Source organism: Pteropus vampyrus, unplaced genomic scaffold (assembly GCF_000151845.1).
Source record: "Pteropus vampyrus isolate Shadow unplaced genomic scaffold, Pvam_2.0 Scaffold4, whole genome shotgun sequence".
In the NCBI taxonomy this organism is placed as follows: domain Eukaryota; kingdom Metazoa; phylum Chordata; class Mammalia; order Chiroptera; family Pteropodidae; genus Pteropus; species Pteropus vampyrus.
The window spans coordinates 23275641-23288908 of NW_011888785.1; the positions used below are offsets into that span (position 1 = coordinate 23275641).

General features: G+C 33.4%; 1 protein-coding gene and 1 pseudogene across 1 annotated transcript in view; one reads left to right on the plus strand and one right to left on the minus strand.

The window, feature by feature from the left end:
- PCLO (piccolo presynaptic cytomatrix protein) overlaps window positions 1-13268 on the plus strand; it is a 368833-nt gene that overhangs the window by 41912 nt on the left and 313653 nt on the right. The window lies entirely within an intron of this gene.
- On the minus strand, window positions 10617-10735 carry LOC111742982 (annotated as a pseudogene).

Consider the following 13268-nt stretch of genomic DNA (forward strand, 5'->3'; position numbering starts at 1 on the left):
ATTCAATGCCAATCCTTTCTGGCCTGCAAAGTTTCTGTTGAGGAATCAGTCTTATGGGAGGTCCCCTGTAGGTAACTAACTGCTTTTGTCTTGCTGCTTTTTAGATTCTCCTTTTTTTGTCTTTAAACTTTGGTGTTTTAATTATGATTTATTTTGGCTTGGGTCTCTTTGGGTTCACCTTATTTGGGATTCTGTGCTTCCTAGGCTTATATGACTAGTTTTGTTTGTTTGTTTGTTTTTTGCTTAGTTAGATAAATTTTTAGTCATTATTTCTTCAAATAGGTTTTCAATTCCTTACTCTCTCTGTTCTTCTTCTGATACCCCTATGATACAATAGTTGTTATGCTTGTTGTAGTCCCAGAGGCCCCTTAAACTATCCTCAGTTTTTTAAATTATTTTTTTCTTTTTATTGTCTGATTAGATGTTTTCTGCTACCTTATGTTCCAAATTGATTTGGTCCTCTGCTTCATCTAACCTACTATTGATTCCCTCTAATGTGTTCTTTTTTTTTTTTCAGTTGTTGTATTCTTCATTTCTGACTGGTTCTTTTTCTGACTGATTTTTCTATCTCCATTTTTATGCTTTCTATCTCATGTTTGAAGTTCTCGCTGAGATTTTTGAGCATCGTGATAACCAGTGTTTTGAAATTTGTATCTGGTAGTTTGCTTTACCCTGTTTTGATTAATTCTTTTTCTGGAACTTTGTTCTGTTCTTTCATTTGGGGCATGTTTTTTTTGTCTCCACATTATGGCTTTCTTCCTGTGTTTGTTTCTATATATTAAGTAGGGCTGCTATGTTTCTCGGTTTTAGTAGAGTGGCCTTATATAGTAGGTGTTTCTGTGAGGCCCAGTGGCACAATCTCCCTGTTCACCTGGGCCAGATACTCCAAGTGTGTCCTTTGTGTGGCTTGTGTATGCCCTCTTATTGTAGTTGAGTCTTGGCTGCTGTTTGCATGTCAGTGGGAGGGATTGACTCTAAGGCTGATTGGTTGTGAGGACTGGCTGTGACTACAGTGGAGGAGCTGTTGTGCAGGGGTTGACCCTATGGAGCAGGATTCACTTTATCAGAGCTCCGGTGCCTGCCAAGTTTGCTCTTTGGAAATGTCGTTTATGGGGGTAGTTGGGTGGGTCTCTGGTTGGTCTGAAATTTTCCATCAGGAGTGTTGGTTTTGCAACCTTTTGGCAGGGGCTCTGTTGCAGGCCAGGGTTAGCTGCTGGCTGAGCTTTGTGCAGGGCCACTTGGTATAAGCTACAAAGTGATCTGCAGATACTTGCTACTTGTGCTTGTCTTGGTGATGCCTGGGAGAGGCTAAGCTGTGTATCAAGGCCATCTGCAACTAGCGCTAGCTAGCCTTAGAGTACTTGGCAAAGGTACATGGCACGTCAAGGCTGGATGCTGCTTATTTAGGTTTTGTGAAACTTTGAGAAATTTTAGAAAGTCTGCAGCATGAACCAAGACAGGCTGTTTGTATGAAAAAGCCAATGGAAGTGGCTCAGGTGGGCCTACAAGTTGGGTGGGGCAGGGTCTCAAGGAATCACCAGTGTAGGGTCAACAAGGTTAGCCAGATTGTTGGAGACTCAGTTAGCCACCTGGATCTCCACATTGGGTCAAGGGAGGGCTCAATAAAGGAACAGTGGTGTCCACCAGCACTTCTGTCTGTGAGGGAGCTGCTCCTCCATCCCTTGCCTTGAAGCCAGACAATTTAGTTTCTCCTCGTACGTCCCTGGCACCTTCTGCACTGCTGCCCTAGGGCTGGAACTCCAACAGCCACAATCTCACTCAGCTACAATCTCTGCTGTTTTTCACAGCCAGAAGTTCTGGGAACTTATTTTCCCAGCACTAGAACCCCGGTCTGGGGAATCTTGGTGTGAGGCTCTGACCCTTCACTCCTCAGGGGAGACCTCTGCAGCTGGGATATCACTCCCGATTTTTAACCTCCATGTGCGGGTATAGGTCCAGACCATACAGTGTCTCTGTCCTTCCTACCAGTCTCGAGGTGGCTTCTTCTGTATGTCCTTAGTTATAGAACTTCTGTTCAGCAAGACTTCGGGCAATTCTCCATGATGGTTGTTCTGTAGTTCAGTTGTAATTTTGATGTGGTCCTGAGAGGAGACAAGCACAGTGTTTACCTACTCTGCCATCTTCACTAGAAGATGTTTGACCTTATTTTTAATCTTATCAGTATTTTATTAAACGAACCAGATTATATTAGAAATTAAAGTGTAAGATTTCCCTAGGGGAGATGATGAACTTGGCAATGGTGAGCAATAGACTGATTGTGTGACCTTGGAAAGATAAATATGACTCCATGGTTTTCATTCTGGAATACTGGGGCAGCAATTGTAAAACCAAGTAAATTTGGAGTAATGTTCAATTACTGGAATGTCAGTGTTCAGAGGGAAGTTAGGTTACTCACATCTAGATCTCTAGGGCTAGTTCAGGTACAACCATCTTGTTTTGGGTGTCATCAGAGTAGAAATGATGTCGAAGTCATGAAATTAAATTATAATATCAAAGTAAAGAACACAGAAAAGCAAAGATAGAGGACTGAGAGCTAGGAAAGGCCAAATTTTGTGGAGAAGGAAGCAGAATATAGCATATTGAATTATCAGAGAGAAAAAACTAAAGGAGGGCATTTTAGAAAGACAGGGAGGAGAGATTTTTAAGGAAAACAAGTGATTAAATGCTAACAATATGGCGATAAAAATGATTTTGTATTGGCTGTATTTTAAATTGTTACAAATCTTAAAAAATTAAAAGGCATATTCAGAGCTAAAGAGCACCTATATTCTTGGATCTGGTTATTATTCCAAGAGTTTTATCAGACAAATCATTTAACAGAAGAAAGGTCCCATGCTTATTGCAACATTTGCTTAATAGTAAAAACAAACAAACAAAAGAATTATAAAGATCTGCATTTCCAGAAATAGACATGGTTATATAAAGAAAACAAGGCACATTTTAATTTATATAATTTAATATTTTTTAAATGCCTAATTGGGTGCCAGGATTCAAGCACCAAATATATAAAATTTTATTTGGATACATTATTATTGTTATTCTACAGATGGAATTAACTGAGCACAAAGTTGCATAGTTCCTACTGCAATATAAATAGCAGAATAGAAAATTTAACACAGTCTGGCTCCAGATTTATTCATCTTAATTCATCTGCAAGATTACCTTTCAAAGCTTGATTGCATGTTATGAAACCATTGAAATAAAAACTGACTGTGAATGGAGAAATGATATATTTATAATGTAATGTTAATTCAGATGTAGTTTTGCTATTATTGTGATAATTTATAAGGCTGGCAAGACCATTCTTAGGTGAAAATAGATGGATTAGAATGATAGATTTATATTTATTTTCTTTTTTTGGTCTTTAATCTTTTTAAAATATGAGAGGCTGTTTATGACATCTTGTTGTGGAATCATTGGCTAGAATTCGAATAGTATAATGTTAACATCAGAGGAGTATCATGTGTGTAGGTAGCTAAAACATCATTGAAATAAGTCATTGGAGCTGATACATTTTACTTATTATAAATGCAGGCAGCTGAAAGAAGAACTACATTAACATTAAGGCCACAGAAGGCAGAATGCAAAAAGGGCTTTAAATTAAGTTTAAAGCTTTGGCGAAGGTGTTGAAGGTCTGTGAAAGTGAGATTCATACATTGGAGAGATAACTAAAATACAGAGCTTTCAAAAGAGAGTAATTTGTTAGGGAGTGAACAGTGGTTGGAAAGTAGCAATGGAGAGTAGGAAATGTGCCACTCCCCTCACCCTATTACACTACCAGGCAGATATTTTGAGGAATCATTCTTAGAAAAATAAGCATAATTAGGGAAAAGCTGGCAGTTAAGTAGAATAGAGGGAAAAGCTATAGAATTATGACAGGGTTTGCTTTGGGACACATCACCTGTTAGTCAACCTGGTGAGGTACAGGAATAAGTCTGGGTATAGATGTGAGTGTGAATTTGAAAGTTGGATCAGGTATTTAGATCTGTGGTTATTATTTATAGACACAACAAAGCAAGGAGACTGAAAGCAAGAGGAGAGAGGCAGGGAACAGGTCCAGAGAGTACTTAATACAAACTTTCAAAGTAGTAGTATTAATTATATTAGAGTCATTTTAAGTAGCCATACATATTTCTAGGTCCTGTACATTTTGCAGACATAACTCTGACTCAGATAAGAATTAATGAAGGAGGTCGATTAATACAGAGGTGATGTATATTAATTAATCCTCCCCATTAAAAAATTGAGAAGAATGTTTTGCATAATAAAAACAACATAACTCATGAAAAATAATGCGCATTCTTCTATTTTGTCTTCAGTGATTAAGAACTAAAGATAGAGTTTAGTCTTAGAATTATGTACTTGCATTAAGTATTCATAAAATATTTTATATCTAATTTGGCTAGTATTACTTTTTAAAGATAAAATTTGGTTATAAATTTTTAAAAAATTTTTGACATCATATATAAGGGGAAATGAACACTTAACATGGTAGTTTCAGGTTAAAGTTTTCATGAGAAAGTATTTCTGTTTCTTTAGTAAATGTCCTAATTATGAAAGCTACATGGATAGATAGGTAGAAAGATAACTAGTTAGATACATGCATAGATAGATAGATGCTATATGCTAGGATAATAGTTGTCATATGTGGTATGAAAAATGACCAAGTAAATACGGACCTAGAATCTAACATATGAATTAGAGCAAAGGAAAAGAAAATCTATCGTTTTCCCCACTAATTATGATTTTGCTTCTTCTCAGGTCAATTAATTTTTAGAGATAGATTTTTTTTCTTACACGCACATGTATACACACATACATGCACACACAAACTATTTATTTGACTCTATATAAGTTATGTTACTTTATGATGGCTTATCAATGTCCACAATTGTTGCAAAAGAATATCTTACTATTATAATATGAAACTTTATATAAAACATATCTGTAACATATATAACTTATGGATAGTTTTGCTTATTTGTGAGTTAAATGTTTATCTACCAAGGAATAGATTTTCTAATGAATTCAACTTAGTATGTCTGTATATTTTAAAACTCCAAATACCAACTCAAAATTATTTTAAAGGTGCCTTAGGATTTGCTTTATAATAGATACTTCGGTTATTATCCATTTATAATTTAAGTCATATTTAAAGCTCAGCTAAGGCCTAAATGAAGCTAACGTTATTGTATTTTGTGTATTTGATAAATGAGAGAAGGGTAGACTTGGACAAAATGTATTTGCATTGTCCTGAATTGAATATTAAACTTTGTTCTTCACAACACTTAACTCCAGCAGTTGCTAAATGGAATTCATCCGGGCGTGACAGTGATGACGTGAAAGTGCTGATGTCTAGATGTTCTTTTCCCATTACACTGGTCCCTGACGGGATAAATGATAGGTGCACAGGTGCCTGGCTGACGATAATGTTTATTTAGTAATTTTGTAATTTTGTAATTTATTTAGTAATTTATTTAGTAATTTTGATGAACATTCACATCCACTTGCAATTAATAGATAGTAAATTTCTTTCTTTTCAATATTGCTTGTACCTTTGCTTTAAAAAAACAAGTGGGTAAGAAATATATTTAATTGTCTTCAGTGTTATGAAATATATATGTGATCATATAGTAGGTTAGTGAATTTTTTGAAAAGTGAAAGATACTTCCCATGGCAACAAAGACTAAGAATCCGTAAAATGATCTTTGATAACTCTTCTTTGTTGTAGTTATTGGCTAGCATAACTGTAGCAGTTTATATCCCCAAGGATGAGATCTAAATCCTAAAAGAAAAAATCTGGAACACTGTCTTAGATTGAAAAAAATAAAATCAGTCCATAATTGATATTAGATGTTCTTTCTTCACTTAGTTGTGCACAGAATTCCACAGTAAGGCAGCATATGGCTACACAGATATATGAGGATGAGTGGAAAGAGAAAAATAAAGATCACATTAACAAAGATAAAGAGAGCTTAAATCAATATATATATTGGCTGCTGTTTTTCATCTTTTAAAATACAACAAGTCTGTATTTGAGTCATGCTTTCAAAGTGTTTAGATATATTTGCTAACTTATTGTATAGTGCTTCAAGTATGAAAGCGGCTAGTAAAAATCTTCAGGCTAACAGGATTTTTAAGTGATTCTAGAAAGCTGGATAAAAGTGATCAATCACATATTAATAAGCGCATATGTTTGATATGTTAGATCATCGTGGTTAAACAAAGTTAAATATTTTTTCTTACTGTAGAGAATACTCAGAATTTTGAATGTGATTAATGTGCATGAAGAACTTCCAAAAAGAAGGGATATTCATACCTTTTTCATACTTATTTTCATGAATGTGTCAAGGGATTTATGTGTGTCATTTGACATATGCTTTTGGAATGTTAACCTAAATTTGTTATAGTCTATTAAAATTGAATAATTATGAGAAATAAAACATATTTTTCTTTTCTATTTGGTATTTTATTGCTTCATATAAAATCAATTAAAATTTTAAATGCTTTGGAAGATTATAGAAAGAAGGGATGTCTTAGCATCTGTCCTCAAGAAATTTATAACCCAGTAAAATAGGAAAACCTATGAAAATGGCTAATGTAATTTAGCCATTGATAATTACGATAGTAAAATACAAAAAACATGGTCATAAAAATGTAGAGAAATGAGGGGTTTGATGAACAAATCAAAGTATTTTATTTGCTAATATGGAATCTGACTTATCCTTGAAGGTGAGCAAGGCTATTATGGTGGACCTTTGCTGTGTTATTTTGGTTTTCCAAAATCTGAGCATCATTCTGATTCAAGGTAATGTTTATTTGATAATTTTGGTGGGAGACACAGACTTGCCTCATACTGTAGATGGGGAAGAGCAGATACTCCTACTCCCTACTCCATGCAAGCTAAAGTTGGTCTAATGGGACTCTCTCAAGGGACTTTGCACCTTGAGAAATGCTAAGATGTGATAGTGTAGAATTCATATTTGCTCTTGGTGATAGAAGTCAGATACTGCAGTCAACAAGGTTGTGGTGGTGGCAATGCTAGCCAAGCGTTCTTACCTGGCTGCTTCTAATCTTGAAATTGACTTTGGTTCCCATTGCCCAGTCTCCTAGTTTCCCCTGTTTTATCAGACATTTTCTATGACTTCCTGCTGATTTTGAGAACTATATCACATTTCATCAGAATTCCTCCTTTTTCTGCCAGTTGGTCAGAATTAGGTTTTTGTTACTTGTAAGCAAGGACCCTACTGATTCAGCTTTAAAAGTTGAATATGGAGGAAAGGGTATTTCTTGGCTTCTGAGGTACAAGTTCAGCAAAGACAAAGAAGCATGTATTGTATGTTTGGCTTTGTCAAACCAGAAAAGAGGGAAGGTGGCAGAAAATAATTAGTCAAAAACATAGCATTCTCAACTTTCTGGGTTCATGTCATACTTAGTTCTCAATAATTTTTTTACAGTACCTCTTGGCAAACAAAATACTTAACAGTTCCTTTTACCAAGAAATGAGGTCCAAACACTATAATGTAGCAGTTTGTGCAGTGTATGGTGAGTGTTTCTGTGATTCTCTCAAAAATTTAAAATATTCCCAGTGCCCCTGTGAGTTCACAATAGCTCTCCGGGGTGACTCAGCCCACTGTTTGGGAAACATAGGCTTAAAAGATTCTTGGTATTTTGCTTTTTTAAAAAAGAAGCGTGTTTCTCATTTCACACTCATATTTCTATGAGATTTGAAGTTGAGGATACTGAGGTTCACAAAAGTTAAGTAACTGGGCTAAGGATATATCAGTAGCTAGCATGCAGGGAATTGAATCCAAATCTTTATTTTTTTAAGCTATGATCACCATAGCAATTATATTTTGTGTCTGGGGTATTTGGTTATGTGGCTATAGCTATAAAAATGGAAGATATTCTGATAAAAATTATGCAGAGAAATAATTGTCAGGATGAGGAGTTTATGCATTCCATGAGTGTCAATATAATTTTTATAAATTATCTTTTACTTTCAAATAGTTCTAGACTGCAGATTCCTTAAATATAAAGACTTTAATCTTGTTTGTATCATACCTCATACCATAGAAACTGTACTTGATACTCAGTATATGTTTATTTAATTTAAACTTTTATTTGTGTTAAAAATTGATATGTAAAAGTAATGTTTTACACTAAGATTTGTTCTACAGTAGGAATGATTAGGAATTTGCTACTGAAGACTCATATCGAATTCTGTTTCTTGATTCATTTGCTCATTCTTTATTCATTTATTCAACTGACAGATATTATTGAGTACCTCTCAAAATTGTTCATATTATTGAAAAGGTTGAGTGACATGACCAAGACTTGGAAGCCTTTGTCCAGGTCTGTGTTTTGACATATGCGATTAGTTGTATCACTTCAGTTCTTGATATTAAAATATAGAAAGACTTCAATAATATAGTAAGGTGATAAACAATCAACAAGTCATAAGAATTTCTGCTGTTATATTATAAACTTTAAAATATCCAGTTCTGAATTTAGAAAAAAAAATATGGATGCATTTTTCAAATAATTAAAACAAGCTTCTTTTAATTGCTTATGAAAATATTAATTTTGAGTGTCAGGCAGCTTCTATAGCCAGGTGATAAAATTTTTCAGCCATGGTATGATTTTGTTTAGGTGCCTCATTATAGTGTTGTGACTATAAATGAAAGCTATATTAGGTAAAATTTTAGATGGATTTTGTGTGGTATTTATATCTCAGTTAAGTATCTGGTTCATGGAATTATATACAAGAAAACAAAGTAAAAATGAAATGTAAGTGTATATTATCAAAATTGCTGAAAGAACTTATTTATTTTGCTATTCTTCCTAAGGAAGATATTTCTCTTTAAAATACAATCAGGTAAAAGACCAAATAAGTCTCTTGAATTTACTTGTGTGACCAAATATACACTTACATTTCTAGGACACATATACTACTAATATGATCAAACACCAATTCTTATTATTTCATATTTTCCTTTTATCTTCTTTCAAATCATACTACCTTAAGATATTTCCAGATAAACTGAAATAAAAAAATGTATTGTTGCTTTTTCAGGTTTCCTGTAATATTACTATGTTTCCTTAGAATATGTGTTTGAGTAATCAGATGGCTTTGAAGTCAAGAGGCTTTAAATGAAGTAAATGATTTCCAACTTTAAAAAGTCGTCTTGGCTCAAAGGCATAATTCTTTAGACGAGTCTCTGGCATCCATCAATGCTTAAATGCATTGATATTCCTGGATTTGTATTTTATTTTTACTAAGAATAGTCAAATATCCTTATTTGGAGAAAATGAGATTTCTCTTTAAGACCCATAAAATATTAACTTAATACAATAAAATGTTTTGTGACTTTATATTAAATAGTATTGGTTAGGAAGGAGTCCTTGCATTTGATGTTGCTTAATATTTTGTGATTTAATCTTTCTTGACTTTTGTGTGATATTAAAATTATTTTGAAATTCCAATGACCTTTTTTTTCTATGACAACTTGATAAGCAGGAAAGAACATTGAAATGAACTATTTATTATGGTTTATCAGAGTTAGAAACTGGCATGCATTTAGTTGAGCTTCTAATTTTGAAAATAAAAAAATCCAGGCTTTCTTTTCTATGTTAAATACAGATATATTAAGACAATTTTCAGACTCTCATAATTGTATATCTTATAAATACTGGAATATATAATGGTTTGTGTATAAATAATTTTTTTCCTTAAAAATACAAATGGCTGTTAGAGGAAGAGGGTAAGTAGATGATCTCTGAAAGTTTTTCTGGTCGAAATTTTATAGCATGCTTCTATTAGTCTGGGTATTGTTCTAAGTACTTTACCCATTCATTATTACTAGTCCTATAAGTCTTAAAAAAATAGTAACAATAAGAATAAATTACTAATGTTTTGCAGTGTAAGTTTCCACCACACAGTGATTTGTAAATAATTGTGAAGTATGTTAAAATTACAAGTTTCAAATATAATCAGCTTCTATCTTTTGGACCCTCATGATATGCCAGACATTGCCTTAGCTTCCAACTCTACTTCAGTAAATAAAATAGGCAAGCACCCTCTTGCTCTGCCAGGTCCAATGCATGAGAGAGAGAGAGAGAGAGAGGAATATAAATAAATAAATAAATACTACTAAAACAGTGAGATTTTCTGAAGGCCTCTTTGAGGTTGAATCATTTTAGCTGAGACCAGTAAGGTGAGAAGGATAAAGGGAATGGGGTAGGGAGCATGAAGGGCAATTCTGGCAGAAAGAATGGCATATATAAAGGCTCTGAATGACAGAGAATGCTGAATTCTGATGTTCAGTAGAGAGAGCCAGAAAAAAGTGTCATGAAATGGTACTCTCCAGATCATAGAGGACTAATATTTGTAAATAACTATTGTAAACAAGTAAATTAGTGCAGATTGAAGTTTACCCTAGAATTACCTCCTTATTTGAATGGGTGTGTTTTCTTTTTTTTCTTTCTTTCTTTCTTTCTTTTTTTTTTTATGTTTTAGGCGAGGCAACCCATGGTTGACCTCACAGATTGCAAGGACCTTGTTAGCTTACAATCCCTTATTTTTTTATTTTTTACACCTACAGCACCTGGTCTTCCTAGGTGGTCTCCCATCCAAGTACTAATCAAGCTGGACCCTATTTAGCTTCCGAGATCAGACGGGATCGGGCTTGATCAGAGTGGCATGGCCGTAGACTGGGCATGTTTTCTGATAAGCTTGTTTTGTAAGTCAAATTAAAGATAGAGTTATTAAATAGAGCAACAGAAATTGCACTAAATTTGCTCCCTATCATTTCTAGGGAGCAAAAGATTATTTCTCTCTTTTTCATATTTGTGGTAATTGTGAATTACTATATTGCTTTTACCACAAGTGGTTTCTAGAATGCCCAAGAAAGCATGAATATGAATATCATTTGTTACATGTGTCCATTTGGAAATGCATTGAGAACTTATAATTTTTTGGTAGAATTGTGATTCTCAAAACTTTGATATCTTGGGCTTCTCGGAAAGATTCTCCTTCACATTGCTATTGCTTACTAATGATAATTCTGTCATAGTCTTTAAGACCAATTATTTTAAAAATATTTTCAAATTAGGTAATATTTCAAATACTAAAACAGTAACATAATGAACACCCCATCTAAACTTGTCAAATCTTAAATATGTACCCTTATTTACTTTAGGTATCTATCATTATGGGTCCAGGCAAAGCATCCTACGTATTCCTCTTTAATTGATTGATTGGTGACATTGGTTAACAAAATCCAGTAAGTTTCAGATGTACAATTTAACAGTAAGGTATATATATATTGCACGTGTGTTCCCCTCCCATAGTTAGATTTCTTTCTGTCACCACTTATTTGATCCCCTTGACCCCATCTATCTTCCTCCTCCCCCTTCCTCTCCCCTGCCCTCTGGTAACCACTAGTCTATTGTCCATGTCCATGAGTCTTTGTTTGTTTATCCTATTCATTTGCTGCTTTGAGGTTCATATCTCATATATAAGTGATATCATGTGGTTTTCAACTTTTTCTCTCTGGCTTATTTCGCTTAGCATGATTATCTCGAGGTCCATCCATGTTGTTGCAAATGGCAGTATTTCATCTCTTCTTATGGCTGAGTAATATTTGTGTTTGATTACATTACCTTCCCTTCTCAGAAAAAACTACCATCCTAAATTTGCTGTTTTTCACCCTTCAGAGGGCTTTATTTTTTGTTAATACATGTATGTATTCATAAGCAATATAAAATATTGTTTTGAACTTAAATCCATGAGGATTCATATATCTCTAGTTTATTCATCTTAGCTGTTGTACAGGCTAACTTACTATACAATGTATTATGAATGTACCATGTGATTTATACATTCTTTTGGTGATGAACGTTTAATTTTTTTCCAAATCTAATTTATCCTTAACCTCTATCTTTCTCCATTGGTATATTTTTCTCTCCCCAAAATCCTCTTTTAAAAAGTTATTTTTGTGATCATAACCTAACATTACAAACATACAACTATCTTTTAAATTTCATTTTAATTCATTAGTATAATATTATTAAAACAGATTGGAATAGATTATAATTAGCACAATTCTCAAAAATCAGTAATTGCTCTTTAATGATGGTTAAAAATATAGCCAGATGTTTATAGGCTTAGAGAGATCCTGTCGGTATGTTTTTTCTCAGGTTAGCCAATCAATATTCCTAATTACCACTTTTTAAAAATTTCTATATAATACAGGCTTCAGATTCCTTAGAAAGGTTGATTTTAATAGACTTTCAACTTATGAATGCCATATGATTATATTTATACACCTTTAGCATGCTCAACTAAGAAAATAAAACATGCCTTTTTGGTATGCAAATTAATAAATGTCTAAGGTTTGTTGAAATGATAGATTTTATCTTTTCTTCTACAAGAAACACTACATTCATCACTTAGATGAATTATAGAAGGTACTATACAATGTACAATTAGAAGTAAATTATTATTCATTGAGCATGATTAGAAAAATCATAATGAACTATGTTGAGGGTTTATTTACAAGACATATAACAATTTTTTAACTCTAAAAAAACTTTTCACGTCTTAAAGTACCGAATAGAGCTCTTTGAATTGTTTCAGGTCTGTTTGTTTGCTTGATTAAAATCATGTTGTTCTTTTGGCTCTGAGTCACAAAAATAAGTAGCAAAATTATCTTTTCAGATAAAAAGTGTGAGCTTATCTGAGTTTAAGCTTTTATCAGTAAAACACTTAGATGTTTACTAAGAAATGTTAGACTTTGGGATAGTTCTAGGGACACAAATTTGGAATTTTTTGGAGTGTGAGGTAGGAATGCCTCGTGATTGGCAAAGTTAATTTTAGAAGATTTATTCTTGGAAGCAACAGATTTCAGTCATTGCCATATTGAAATGTCACAGTTTCTTGTGCCAAAAGTAAAACACATGCCATTCAAATTATCCTTTATTTCTACACACGTTAGGTAACTAACATCCATCAACAAAGTGCTGATTAGTAGGCTTTGTCTATGTTGATAATTTTTTTTAAAATTTAAAGTTGTATACAAATATACTTTTTCTGCCTTGTTTTTCAAAAAATTCTCAAGGAAAGTGGGGTATTCAGTTTAACATTACATAACATTCATGAACAATTTATCATTTTATATGGATTAACTAACATCACTAGAATTTCTTAATGAGGAGAGTAATCATCAAGTAAATAAACCGTTAAG